Source organism: Bufo bufo, chromosome 5, assembly GCF_905171765.1.
Source record: "Bufo bufo chromosome 5, aBufBuf1.1, whole genome shotgun sequence".
NCBI classification, from domain to species: domain Eukaryota; kingdom Metazoa; phylum Chordata; class Amphibia; order Anura; family Bufonidae; genus Bufo; species Bufo bufo.
Genome location: NC_053393.1, coordinates 54,287,044 through 54,301,897, shown reverse-complemented (window position 1 = coordinate 54,301,897; position 14,854 = coordinate 54,287,044). Strand labels below are relative to the sequence as shown.

The following is a 14,854-nucleotide window of genomic DNA, read 5'->3' as shown; positions in this document are numbered from 1 at the left end:
TTGAATACCTCGAGGTGTGTAGTTTCTAAAATGCCATTTATGTGTGCTTTCTGTTTGTAAGTCTCCCAAAGTGACTTCAGACCTGAACTGGTCCTTAAAAATTGGGTTTTGGAAATTTTCTAAAAAAAATTTTAAGATTTGCTTTTCCCAAAAAAAGAAAATGTCATTTACAAAATGATTCAAACCTGAAGTAGACATATGGGAAATGCAAAGTAATAACTATTTTAGGAGGTATCACTATCTGTTTTAAAAGCAAAGAAATAAAAATTGTGAAAATTGGAAGTTTTTGGTAAATTTTTTTGTTGATCGAGCACCAAAGTGCTCGGGTGCTCAGGCCGAACACACCAGGAAGTCAATGGGAGAACCCGATCATTTGTCACGGCTGAGAATGGGGGAAATCCTCAGCCGTGTGGAGCCCGGTGATGTTACGGCTGCTTGGCCATGAAGACAGGATTAGGGAGCAGGTCACCTCCTAAACGCATCCCTAACCTGACCCTGGCTCCTAGCTACATGAGCCAACCTTGATGGTAGGAGGGCTCATGCTCTGGAACCTAAAAGTCCCTGCTAGCCCTCAAGATGACCCTCACCTAGGAGCTGAGTAAGACAAGCCCACTCCTCCTAGACACGGAGGAGCAGGAGTCTCAACGGCCAAGCTGCAGGAAAAGGGGAGACATAAACAGCTCTATGGATATGGCAGGTGAACAAAGAGTTCCACCTACCTGCCACAGCCTTGCTGACTGGATCCCTGTGTTAGCAGGGTGCAGATCACAAACGCATCCCCACACAGGGACCCAGATCCATAGCTGCACAAAATCACATATAAAACATCACACGGACATCACACATAAGTAGAAATAACTTAATGCGACATTATGGTTATGACCACAGGGGTGGCTCTTACTGGCAGGTAATAAAGACATGAGGCTGCTCTCAGCTAAGCATGGCTGAAGCAACCTGCAGGCCTGCAAAAGCTGTGAGGCTTTATAGGCCAAGAAGCCACACCCCACAGTCGGACACACCCAGTGCACACACACACTAGGAAGGAGATTAACCCTTCCAACACCAGGGAAGGGAAAACACCACATAAAGAGGACGTGCACACAAAAACATACCACACGGTGCACACAACACACACACCTAACAAAAGGTTGCTAGGTGTGACCGCATGCCAGGGCAGCAAGCTACCTAGCGACGCTCAGGCTGCTCTGCTGCTAAAAACAACACTGGTTGCCCGCGGCAACCACAAGTGAGGCCACAGAAAAGCGGCCCTCACCCGTGGTTGAACGCCCATACAAAACCGCAGGCAACCGCATGCGGTAAAGGAGTCACGGTCATGGGCATGGCCGTGACATCATTAGACCAGGCACCCCCTGCTCTGAAGAGAGGAGGGTGCCTGGTTCATAGGAAAAGGTCAGAAATTGATGGAAACACCACCAAAATGGTTCAGGAACAGCATGGGGAGGATGTCTCGATGCATTTTGGACTCCGAGGTCGCTGCTGGGAACCATGTTGTCCGAGTAGTACGCCACTTTTACAGACTGACAATACGCACAAAACAAAACCAAAACAAAATCAGAATGCGGTATCTGTAAATCACTACAGCTGAGTAATGGATTTAAGGTGCTCTTGGTTTATGTGACCCACCCAGTTACAGAAAGAAATTCCGAAAATATATAGGATAAACCAGGCACTCAAATATGGAGTAAATTGATAAGGATATTTATTCCCACAATGACAATAAAATATAACAATAAAATTGACCAGTAAAATACCATAAAACACTTTAAACCATTAATAGCATTAATAGCAGCAATATTCAGCATATATACTAAAAGTCAATACATTAATTAAATAGCAGCGGCATATACACTAAAGATCAATACATTAATTAAATAGCAGCGGCAATGGGCATATATTCTAAAGTGGCAAATGCGGCTTAATTATTATTACTGAAGTCGTTGGATCCAGAAGAAAACGCAAAGGAAACGCAATTTTGTACTTGATAGCAAAGTCTTATGAACGCTCTTTTGGTTTCGATGATAATAAATTGCACAGCGGTGGCGTCCCACCGATTTGAGCAACTATGTTGCTTGATTTTACCTGGCCAGTGTGTCCTTTATCCTACGTCCGGACCTGTAGAGATATGCTGTGGGCGCGGTGTCACCTGGATATCCGCTCACGGAAACTGTGTCTGTGGCTTTGTTTGGATTCCTCCGGTGTTCAGCGCTCTCGATCACAGCTGATCAATCTCAGAAGTCCAGGGGAGCTATTTTTCCAGCATGCCGGTACAGGGTATCTAACCATACGCGTTTCGGGGTTCTCTGAATGACCCCTTCCTCAGTGGTAACCCTGAAGTGCTTCCCCACATCCTTTTATATAAAATCTTTTAAAGAAGCAAGGTCCGGACAGGATCTCATCGTACCAAAACATGGAAAACTCGGATTATCCGATATAGTCATTGTAGGCGTTCTTCCTTATGCGATTCCTATAATATGGTTTTTGGGTTGCGTTTTTTTTAAGGTAAGTTGCGTTTTATGCTCCACTGCTGCTTAAATGCAAATTGGATAATATGCCACATAATTTTAATCACAATATGATGTTTAAAATATATTAAAAATATAAAAATGTGAAAATATATATAATATATATAAAAACACAACCACATCGCAGTCTCTATTCTTATTCCTTTTTACACAATAGTTTGAGGGGGGGAGGAGAAAGATCCAAGGGTCGTGGAATCACAAGAAACCAAAAAGTTCCCAATCAGCGTTCAGTCCTTGTGGGACTAGGGAACCAAAATCAAATATAAACTTGGATTCCACCCTTGACATCTTTTTTATCAAATCTCCTCCCCTCCACTCTGGTGTCACCGTTGTTAGAGCTGTATAGGTGAGACCTATTGGATCGCTATTGTGACATAACTTGAAGTGCCTCGAGACAGTATGATTTTCATAACCTTTGCGGATATTTGCTATATGCTCTGAAATCCTTGTCTTAAGGCACCTCTTTGTGCGACCAATATATTGCTTTCTACAGGGACAGGTTAACAGATATATTACATTTTTGCTGTTACATGTAAGAAAGGTTTTAATTTCATATACATATTCATTGCTGGTTGAAGAGGCTTTAATTGTTTTTCTCGGGAAATTTGTTGTTTTGCAGTTTGAACATGTTCTACATCTAAAGAAGCCCTCAAAACATAACCACTGGTTATCCTTTTTTTTGGGGTTGCTTTTAGATGCTTTTATCGTGGGTGCTATTTTTAAACCTAAGTTATTGGCACGAGTATAAATAATTTTTGGTTTTGCCGGCATCAATGGTCCTATAGTTTTGTCTTTCTGCAGGAATGACCAGTGTTTCGCAATGATGGTTTCAATCTTATATTGAATATTAAAGGGCAGAATCATCTGTAACTCCCCACATGTCATACCATCACTGTTTAATACAACTGGTTTCTCTGCAAAAAAATCCTGTCCGTCTAGATTCTTTACTTTATTCAGAGCTTTTTCGATGCAATCATTAGGATAATCTTTTTCGATGAACTGCTGCCTCAATATTTCGGCTTTATTTTCGAATGTCTCATTCTTCGTACAATTCCTCTTGAGGCGCCTTAATTGGCTTGTCGGTACATTCAGCAGCCACCTAGGAAGGTGGCAGCTTGAATGTAAAATAAAATTGTTCCTAGCTGTAGGTTTATAATAAGTACTACAGCTAATTTTGTCCCTATCAACATCAATTTTTAGATCTAAGAATTCAATACTCGTTTTACTCAGATTCGCTGAAAACTGAAGGTTCTGATCATTCAAATTGATGTTTGATAGGAAGGAACCCAATGCCAAATCCGTGCCTCTCCAAATAAAAATCACGTCATCTATGTACCGCTTCCAGAGCACCAGATCCGCACCCAGTATTGGCTGAATATATTCATCCTCCCAATTCGCCATAAAAAGATTTGCGTAACTGGGTGCGAACCTGGTGCCCATCGCGGTACCAGATTCCTGTAAAAAGAATTCTGTATTAAAAGCGAAATAGTTGTGCTTCAATATAAAATTCACTGCTTCTAAAATATATTCTATTTGTGCTACTTTAAAATGACCGCTCTTATCAAGTTGAGATCTCAATGCCACAAGTCCCTGATCATGCCTGATGGATGTGTAAAGGGATCGGACATCGAGAGTTCCCAATGTCCAATTCTCTTCTACTATTAATTCCTCCAATATTTTTACTACCTGTGTGGTATCTTTTAGGTAGAATTTTGTTTTTTTAACTACCGGTTGCAATTGATGATCCACATATTGGGAAAGGTTGGCCGTGAGGGAATTAATCCCCGAAATTATAGGGCGGCCAGGGGGATTTGTGAGGCTTTTGTGTATCTTCGGCAAATAATAAAATACAGGAAGTCTACCCTGTGTGCTTAGTATAAAATTGGCCTCGCCTTCTAATAAAATATTTCCCCTTATACCCTTTTCACATAATTGTGTCAACTGCAGATAAAAATCATTAGTGGGATCTGCCTTTAATTTAGTGTATACATTTGTGTCCGACAATTGTCTCTGGCATTCTCTATTATAATCGTCGGTATTTAGGATTACTATCGCTCCGCCCTTGTCGGCAGGGCGTATAGTAATCCCATCATCCTTCTGCAACTGCTTAATTGCTGCAATCTCCTGGTTAGAGAGATTCGATTTTTTATTCTTTGTGCCACCTAAAACTCTGATATCCCTTTCTACATTTTTTCTAAATGCTTCAATCTCTGGACTAATCTCATTTCTGGGATATTTAGTCGACCTAGCTTTTAATTCTGTATGGATAAAGCCAGATGTTGCCTGAGATTGCAATGTGATGGGATTCTTCATAAAATACTTTTTAAGACAGATTTTCCTTACGAATTTTTCTATGCCCACATAAGTATCAAATTTATTTAACCGTGAGCTTGGGGCAAATTTAAGGCCCTTGTTCAATAAGGATGTTTGGGATAATGTTAGATTGACTCCACTCAAATTAATGATAGAGCTTGGTGATGGTGTTGCTGAGTCTAATATCTGTGTCTGTATCTTCCTCTTTGCCCTTCGTGTCTTTCTTTTGGTCTTTGATAATCTTGTGTCCAATCTAGTGACCTGTCTGGTGTCCTGTTGTGCCTCCAATGTGAGTTGTGATTCGGGGGTGTCCAATTCTGTGTGGTTTGTTTGTTCCGTAAATTGTATGTGTGTTGGGCTGGTGGGTCTAAGTGATGTGTTCTCTTCGGGGAGTGTTGGATACGTTGTCGTGCATTCTGAGTTTGGTAATGTGCAGGACTTTGATCTAAAAAAGGTTCCCTGCTCAATACTTCATATTTATTTGAAGTTTTTATATTAGTGTCTAAATTTGTGTCTATTTCTTCTATAGTGTTTCTGTGCATTTCTTTGTGTTTATTTTTCCCTTTTACTTTTGAATGTTGTACAGTGATTTCCTTTGCCTGCACTATCTCACTTATATGTTCCCTATCATTAGCTGAGTGTCGTCTACTGTGTTTTTTCATTTTTTTATCTATTATTTCTTGTTCCAATTTATCTATATTTTTACAGATCCTTTGTTGCCAGTTGTTGTAATCTTCATTTTTTGGTAATATTTCGACCTTATCTTTAATCCTCATAATTTTTCCAGATAGATCGTCTAAGATCTGTACACGTCTCTTGATTATTAATTCCATTAATAAAATAGACTGATTTTTAAGTAATTGGTCCCACTCTATGTTAAACTTGTCTTCACAGAGATCTTGTGCTGGAGTCTTTGAGAGCTGCAGTCCCTTGGGAATGATCCCATTCTTGATATACTGTGTAAGGGATTTAATCTCCCATTGTTGTTTTATTTGTTTCAGTAATAGGGTTTCAAGCTCTCCAAATATTCCTGCTACAGACTCCGAATAACATGATCTGTCATCAAAGCTGAAGGAATCTATCATTTGTTTTTTAGTCTCAATAAAACTCCATATATCCATGTTCTCAGCTGAGGAGCTCATCAGAAAAGGTGGATAAAGTGAAATCAGAATGCGGTATCTGTGGATCACTACAGCTGAGTAATGGATTTAAGGTGCTCTTGGTTTATGTGACCCACCCAGTCACAGAAAGAAATTACGAAAATATATAGGATAAACCAGGCACTCAAATATGGAGTAAATTGATAAGGATATTTATTCCCACAATGACAATAAAATATAACAATAAAATTTACCAGTAAAATACCATAAAACACTTTAAACCATTAATAGCATTAATAGCAGCAATATTCAGCATATATACTAAAAGTCAATACATTAATTAAATAGCAGCGGCATATACACTAAAGATCAATACATTAATTAAATAGCAGCGGCAATGGGCATATATTCTAAAGTGGCAAATGCGGCTTAATTATTATTACTGAAGTCGTTGGATCCAGAATAAAACGCAAAGGAAACGCAATTTCGTACTTGATAGCAAAGTCTTATGAACGCTCTTTTGGTTTCGATGATAATAAATTGCACAGCGGTGGCGTCCCACCGATTTGAGCAACTATGTTGCTTGATTTTACCTGGCCAGTGTGTCCTTTATCCTACGTCCGGACCTGACGTGATCGAGAGCGACGAACACCGGAGGAATCCAAACAAAGCCACAGACACAGTTTCCGTGAGCGGATATCCAGGTGACACCGCGCCCACAGCATATCTCTACAGGTCCGGACGTAGGATAAAGGACACACTGGCCAGGTAAAATCAAGCAACATAGTTGCTCAAATCGGTGGGATGCCACCGCTGTGCAATTTATTATCATCGAAACCAAAAGAGCGTTCATAAGACTTTGCTATCAAGTACGAAATTGCGTTTCCTTTGCATTTTCTTCTGGATCCAACGACTTCAGTAATAATAATTAAGCCGCATTTGCCACTTTAGAATATATGCCCATTGCCGCTGCTATTTAATTAATGTATTGATCTTTAGTGTATATGCCGCTGCTATTTAATTAATGTATTGACTTTTAGTATATATGCTGAATATTGCTGCTATTAATGCTATTAATGGTTTAAAGTGTTTTATGGTATTTTACTGGTAAATTTTATTGTTATATTTTATTGTCATTGTGGGAATAAATATCCTTATCAATTTACTCCATATTTGAGTGCCTGGTTTATCCTATATATTTTCGTAATTTCTTTCTGTGACTGGGTGGGTCACATAAACCAAGAGCACCTTAAATCCATTACTCAGCTGTAGTGATCCACAGATACCGCATTCTGATTTCACTTTATCCACCTTTTCTGATGAGCTCCTCAGCTGAGAACATGGATATATGGAGTTTTATTGAGACTAAAAAACAAATGATAGATTCCTTCAGCTTTGATGACAGATCATGTTATTCGGAGTCTGTAGCAGGAATATTTGGAGAGCTTGAAACCCTATTACTGAAACAAATAAAACAACAATGGGAGATTAAATCCCTTACACAGTATATCAAGAATGGGATCATTCCCAAGGGACTGCAGCTCTCAAAGACTCCAGCACAAGATCTCTGTGAAGACAAGTTTAACATAGAGTGGGACCAATTACTTAAAAATCAGTCTATTTTATTAATGGAATTAATAATCAAGAGACGTGTACAGATCTTAGACGATCTATCTGGAAAAATTATGAGGATTAAAGATAAAGTCGAAATATTACCAAAAAATGAAGATTACAACAACTGGCAACAAAGGATCTGTAAAAATATATAGATAAATTGGAACAAGAAATAATAGATAAAAAAATGAAAAAACACAGTAGACGACACTCAGCTAATGATAGGGAACATATAAGTGAGATAGTGCAGGCAAAGGAAATCACTGTACAACATTCAAAAGTAAAAGGGAAAAATAAACACAAAGAAATGCACAGAAACACTATAGAAGAAATAGACACAAATTTAGACACTAATATAAAAACTTCAAATAAATATGAAGTATTGAGCAGGGAACCTTTTTTAGATCAAAGTCCTGCACATTACCGAACTCAGAATGCACGACAATGTATCCAACACTCCCCGAAGAGAACACATCACTTAGACCCACCAGCCCAACACACATACAATTTACGGAACAAACAAACCACACAGAATTGGACACCCCCGAATCACAACTCACATTGGAGGCACAACAGGACACCAGACAGGTCACTAGATTGGACACAAGATTATCAAAGACCAAAAGAAAGACACGAAGGCCAAAGAGGAAGATACAGACACAGATATTAGACTCAGCAACACCATCACCAAGCTCTATCATTAATTTGAGTGGAGTCAATCTAACATTATCCCAAACATCCTTATTGAACAAGGGCCTTAAATTTGCCCCAAGCTCACGGTTAAATAAATTTGATACTTATGTGGGCATAGAAAAATTCGTAAGGAAAATCTGTCTTAAAAAGTATTTTATGAAGAATCCCATCACATTGCAATCTCAGGCAACATCTGGCTTTATCCATACAGAATTAAAAGCTAGGTCGACTAAATATCCCAGAAATGAGATTAGTCCAGAGATTGAAGCATTTAGAAAAAATGTAGAAAGGGATATCAGAGTTTTAGGTGGCACAAAGAATAAAAAAATCGAATCTCTCTAACCAGGAGATTGCAGCAATTAAGCAGTTGCAGAAGGATGATGGGATTACTATACGCCCTGCCGAAAAGGGCGGAGCGATAGTAATCCTAAATACTGACGATTATAATAGAGAATGCCAGAGACAATTGTCGGACACAAATGTATACACTAAATTAAAGGCAGATCCCACTAATGATTTTTATCTGCAGTTGACACAATTATGTGAAAAGGGTATAAGGGGAAATATTTTATTAGAAAGCGTGGCCAATTTTATACTAAGCACACAGGGTAGACTTCCTGTATTTTATTATTTGCCGAAGATACACAAAAGCCTCACAAATCCCCCTGGCCGCCCTATAATTTCGGGGATTAATTCCCTCACGGCCAACCTTTCCCAATATGTGGATCATCAATTGCAACCGGTAGTTAAAAAAACAGAATTCTACCTAAAAGATACCACACAGGTAGTAAAAATATTGGAGGAATTAATAGTAGAAGAGAATTGGACATTGGGAACTCTCGATGTCCGATCCCTTTACACATCCATCAGGCATGATCAGGGACTTTCGCTTTTAATACAGAATTCTTTTTACAGGAATCTGGTACCGCGATGGGCACCAGGTTCGCACCCAGTTACGCAAATCTTTTTATGGCGAATTGGGAGGATGAATATATTCAGCCAATACTGGGTGCGGATCTGGTGCTCTGGAAGCGGTACATAGATGACGTGATTTTTATTTGGAGAGGCACGGATTTGGCATTGGGTTCCTTCCTATCAAACATCAATTTGAATGATCAGAACCTTCAGTTTTCAGCGAATCTGAGTAAAACGAGTATTGAATTCTTAGATCTAAAAATTAATGTTGATAGGGACAAAATTAGCTGTAGTACTTATTATAAACCTACAGCTAGGAACAATTTTATTTTACATTCAAGCTGCCACCTTCCTAGGTGGCTGCTGAATGTACCGACAAGCCAATTCAGGCGCCTCAAGAGGAATTGTACGAAGAATGAGACATTCGAAAATGAAGCCGAAATATTGAGGCAGCAGTTCATCGAAAAAGATTATCCTAATGATTGCATCGAAAAAGCTCTGAATAAAGTAAAGAATCTAGACCGACAGGATTTTTTTGCAGAGAAACCAGTTTTATTAAACAGTGATGGTATGACATGTGGGGAGTTACAGATGATTCTGCCCTTTAATATTCAATATAAGAAGATTGAAACCATCATTGCGAAACACTGGTCATTTCTGCAGGAAGACAAAACTATAGGACCATTGATGCCGGCAAAACCAAAAATTATTTATACTCGTGCCAATAACTTAGGTTTAAAAATAGCACCCACGATAAAAGCATCTAAAAGCAACCCCAAAAAAAAGGATAACCAGTGGTTATGTTTTGAGGGCTTCTTTAGATGTAGAACATGTTCAAACTGCAAAACAACAAATTTCCCGAGAAAAACAATTAAAGCCTCTTCAACCAGCAATGAATATGTATATGAAATTAAAACCTTTCTTACATGTAACAGCAAAAATGTAATATATCTGTTAACCTGTCCCTGTAGAAAGCAATATATTGGTCGTACAAAGAGACAAGGATTTCAGAGCATATAGCAAATATCCGCAAAGGTTATGAAAATCATACTGTCTCGAGGCACTTCAAGTTATGTCACAATAGCGATCCAATAGGTCTCACCTATACAGCTCTAACAACGGTGACACCAGAGTGGAGGGGAGGAGATTTGATAAAAAAGATGTCAAGGGTGGAATCCAAGTTTATATTTGATTTCGGTTCCCTAGTCCCACAAGGACTGAACGCTGATTGGGAACTTTTTGGTTTCTTGTGATTCCACGACCCTTGGATCTTTCTCCTCCCCCCCCCCCTCAAACTATTGTGTAAAAAGGAATAAGAATAGAGACTGCGATGTGGTTGTGTTTTTATATATATTATATATATTTTCACATTTTTATATTTTTAATATATTTTAAACATCACATTGTGATTAAAATTATGTGGCATATTATCCAATTTGCATTTAAGCAGCAGTGGAGCATAAAACGCAACTTACCTTAAAAAAAACGCAGCCCAAAAACCATATTATAGGAATCGCATAAGGAAGAACGCCTACAATGACTATATCGGATAATCCGAGTTTTCCATGTTTTGGTACGATGAGATCCTGTCCGGACCTTGCTTCTTTCCAAGATTTTATATAAAAGGATGTGGGGAAGCACTTCAGGGTTACCACTGAGGAAGGGGTCATTCAGAGAACCCCGAAACGCGTATGGTTAGATACCCTGTACCGGCATGCTGGAAAAATAGCTCCCCTGGACTTCCGAGATTGATCAGCTGTGATCGAGAGCGACGAACACCGGAGGAATCCAAACAAAGCCACAGACACAGTTTCCGTGAGCGGATATCCAGGTGACACCGCGCCCACAGCATATCTCTACAGGTCCGGACGTAGGATAAAGGACACACTGGCCAGGTAAAATCAAGCAACATAGTTGCTCAAATCGGTGGGACGCCACCGCTGTGCAATTTATTATCATCGAAACCAAAAGAGCGTTCATAAGACTTTGCTATCAAGTACGAAATTGCGTTTCCTTTGCGTTTTCTTCTGGATCCAACGACTTCAGTAATAATAATTAAGCCGCATTTGCCACTTTAGAATATATGCCCATTGCCGCTGCTATTTAATTAATGTATTGATCTTTAGTGTATATGCCGCTGCTATTTATTTAATTAATGTATTGACTTTTAGTATATATGCTGAATATTGCTGCTATTAATGCTATTAATGGTTTAAAGTGTTTTATGGTATTTTACTGGTCAATTTTATTGTTATATTTTATTGTCATTGTGGGAATAAATATCCTTATCAATTTACTCCATATTTGAGTGCCTGGTTTATCCTAAAACCAAAACAAATTTTGAGGAAAAATTGTTAAGAAACATTATTTTCTGTATATCTACTTGTGTATAAAGTGCAAGTGCTGCCAAAAATTATAAGGAAAAGGTACTTCGATACAACCTGTATATCACATAAAGGAGGGCCTCATTCAAATTGTGGTACAATAGTTCAGATAGTGGGACTCCTACACTCATAAAGCCTATGCACTAAGTGAAAGGGCTGCCAAAAATTACAAGGGACCGGCACTCCAAACACACCCTTTGTTACACATAAAGGAAGGCATCATACACACCCTTGAAAAATTATGATTGATGGCCTGCTGGTGACCATCTAAAACATTAGGGGCGAGGGCCTGCTGCAGCATTGGTGACTCTAGATAACCTCTGGGCGATTGCTCATCCCCGTGAAGGAGACGATCCATTCGGATGTCTGCCCTATCAACTTTCGATGTTCTTTTCTGCGCCTACCATGGTGATCACGGGTAACGGGGAATCAGGGTTCGATGCTGGAGAGGGGGCCTGAGAAACGGCTACCACATCCAAGGGTGGTCAATGGCTGAAATCTGATTGGTTGTTGTTGCCTTGCCCCTTTTTTTCCTAATTGTGAGCAACCCAGTGAGGGTTTGACAAGTTATTAAAGCAGAAGCATCCAAGGAAGGCAGCAGGCGCGCATCAATTTCCCACTCCCGACTCTTAAGAGGCCCTGTTATTGGAATGAATACACTTTCCGTTAATGAGGATCTATTAGAGGGAAAGTCTGGTGCCAGCAGACGACTTGCTCCCGGCCTCCATAACGTTCCCCCAGTGTGCTGTCATGGTGAGGATTGTGTTGACCAGACTCTTGGCTACTGAGACTGGACTTGTAGGTGAGGGCCTGCTGCCATTTTGTTGAATCTAGATAACTTCAAGGCGATCGCACGTCCCCGTGATGGCGATAATCCATTTGGATGTCTGCCCTATCAACTTTGGAGCAATTTTTCAACAAGGACCTTCTGGTATAGCACCGTTTTGCTTGTCCTCTCTACCAGAGGAATGAGAGATGAGAAGTTCTCTTTGTAGCGGGGGTCGAGAAAGGTGAACAACCAGTAATCCGTGTTGTCTAAATGCGTATGCGGGTCATGCGAAAGGCAGCCTAACATGAAGTCAGCCATGTGTGCCAGAATACCATCAGTCAAGACTTTGCTGTCATCATCAGAAGGTGAGCTGACAGTGTAAAAGATTGTAGGTGAGGGCCTGCAGGTGAGCTGACCCTGTAAAACATTATATGCGAGGGCCTGCAGGAGAGCTGACCCTGTAAAACATTATATGCGAGGGCCTGCAGGTGAGCTGACCCTGTAAAACATTATATGCGAGGGCCTGCATGTGAGCTGACCCTGTAAAACATTATATGCGAGGGCCTGCAGATGAGCTGACCCTGTAAAACATTGTATGTGAGGGCCCGCAGGTGAGCTGACCCTGTAAAACATTATTTGTGGTCGGATCGGCTATCAGAAAGGTGAACCTAACCTATCTAACCCTATCTACAACAAGCAGTAGAATTATGCCATAACTGCTGTGGAAGGGCAGCCTAAAGTGGCTAAAAAGAGCAGACCCTAGTTTAGAGTAAATATATACATACCGTTACGACACCCACTTTGAACGAAAAAGTCCTTTCACGATGAAGGTGTGGAATATACTGTATATAACAGTGACTTCCATCTACCTTACCTCTTTGTCTTGTGCATCGGCACATCGTTCTTGGAGGTGGTTAATGCTGATGCGATTGAAAGAGTGGCCGGTAACCAGAAATAATTTACTCCTATGTACACTAACACATGACCATACAACGAGAAGGTCTTAATCCTGAGAGCTGCAGACTGAAACAAACAATGGTGAATCTGTTGGAAGGGCCTAAATTAACTCCAACCATTCGCCAAGGACCCTGATAGGACACCAACTGTTCCTGGTGGCTAAATACTTCACCTCTACTTATTCCCCAGGCCACACTTTTTATTTTATTTTTATTTTTTATAAAGGACCCAAAAAGTTAGAACATGGCGTATGCCGTCTTACTCTAGTAGTAGATTAAGTGAAATGTGTAAACTCACCAGGCCTGGGGAACCATAAACAGGAATACATGCCTATTCAAACAGCTAATGTTGCCTGTAATAAGGACAGAACGTACACACCATACCTGCAGTTGTGACAGAAAATAAGCTTAAGGTCGTGATAAACTATGTATACTGCGCCTGTAGTTGTGATATGATTTGTCGCGTCTGTAGACGTGGCAGACTTCGTAAATTGCACCTTATTACTGTACCTCCTACTGGAAGACAGACCGATACCCAGGACTTAGGCTGGACACCAACACCCTCAGCCCGAGTTTGTAGATGAAGTAAGCATGCCTGGGGGAAGGTGATGAACGCAAAGGCAGGCTTGGGATGACTGCTTATAAAGAAAACAATTATTTCTTTTTAGACCCAACAACCTAGAAATTAAAAAGTTAGAGAGAACAATAATGTGAGTGAGGCTCTAATGGCACGAGCCACCACAAGAAATTGTATTGCGAGCCACAGATGACAGAGCCATGCGAGCGGGTCTGAAGGCAGAAAAAGACATGGAACCTACTTGTGGTGGGACCACGCAGCCGGCCTCGAATGGAGGAGTTTATGTGTGTAAAATCTAAACGGAGAAGCCATGCGCGGCAGACTAATGGCTGAGCCATGCGTGAGGGACTCTAATGGCGGAGTCATAAGTGTAACCTAAAAGGGAGAAGCCATGCGTGAGAGACTCTAATGGCGGAGCCATGCGCGAGAGACTCTAATGGCGGAGTCATATGTGTAAACCTAAAACGGAGAAGCCATGCGTGAGAGACTCTACTTGCGGAGTCATATGCGTAAACCTAAACGGAGAAGCCATGCGTGAGAGACTAATGGCGGAGCCATGCGCGAGAGACTCTAATGGCGAAGCCATGCGCGAGAGACTCTAATGGCGGAGTCATATGTGTAAACTAAAACGGAGAAGCCATACGTGAGAGACTAATGGCGGAGCCATGCGTGAGAGACTCAAATGGCGAAGCCATGTGCGAGAGACTCAAATGGCGAAGCCATATGTGTAAACTAAAACGGAGAAGCCATACGTGAGAGACTAATGGCGGAGTCGTCCGTGAGAGACTAATGGCGGAGTCATCCGTGAGAGACTAATGGCGGAGTCATACGTGTAATTAAAACTGAGAAGCCATGATGGCGGGGGGGCAGAGCCTGCACCGGAGTTGAATGGCTGTGTGAGGTGAAGCTCTGCTGCTGACGATTCCCTCTACAGCTCATATCTTTAGCACAACAAGCCTTCCATGGTTAAAATCGGCGGACCGAGACCTG

General features: G+C 40.7%; 1 protein-coding gene across 1 annotated transcript in view; it reads left to right on the top strand.

The window, feature by feature from the left end:
- NUDCD1 (NudC domain containing 1) overlaps positions 1-14,854 on the top strand; it is a 1,097,680-nt gene that overhangs the window by 684,219 nt on the left and 398,607 nt on the right. The window lies entirely within an intron of this gene.